Source organism: Condylura cristata, unplaced genomic scaffold (assembly GCF_000260355.1).
Source record: "Condylura cristata isolate star-nosed mole 26May11 unplaced genomic scaffold, ConCri1.0 scaffold00033, whole genome shotgun sequence".
NCBI lineage: Eukaryota > Metazoa > Chordata > Mammalia > Eulipotyphla > Talpidae > Condylura > Condylura cristata.
Genome location: NW_004567134.1, coordinates 18,983,796 through 18,984,301, shown reverse-complemented (window position 1 = coordinate 18,984,301; position 506 = coordinate 18,983,796). Strand labels below are relative to the sequence as shown.

General features: G+C 72.1%; 1 protein-coding gene across 1 annotated transcript in view; it reads left to right on the top strand.

The window, feature by feature from the left end:
- Positions 1–506, top strand: part of CHL1 (cell adhesion molecule L1-like) — a 19,025-nt gene that overhangs the window by 6,246 nt on the left and 12,273 nt on the right. The gene's annotated exons all lie outside the window — the stretch shown is intronic.

Here is a 506-nt window from a genome sequence, read left to right as displayed (position 1 = left end):
CGTGTCCCCCGCTCAGACGGGGTCGCTGTGCCGCTCCGGGGGCGACGCGCCCTCGGCCAGCCGTGTGTGGACTCCGGCGTGTGTGGGCAGCGACTGCGCCGCAGGGGAGGTCACACGTGCTGTCTTGCTGACCTTTGGGCCTGTGGGCGCTGGCCAGCTGGCCCGGGGATCTGTTGGGGCAGGCTGGCCTCTGGGCCTGGCCCTGTTGGGCTCCTGTGCCGCCCCGTGACCACCACCCAGGACACCACTCAGTGACCGCCACACAGCGCCACCCACGTGACCGCCGCACAGGGACCCTGTCCAGGGACCATCACCCAGGACACCACGCAGTGACCGCCACACAGTGACCACCGCCCATGACCCCCCACAGTGACCGCCACACAGTGCACCACCCAGGACCACTCCACAGTGACCGCCGCACAGGGACCCCGTCCAGGGGCCGCCCACAGCCTCCCTTGGGGGCCGGTCATGGCTCCGGGGTGTCGTCGGGAGCGAGCGGCCCGGCC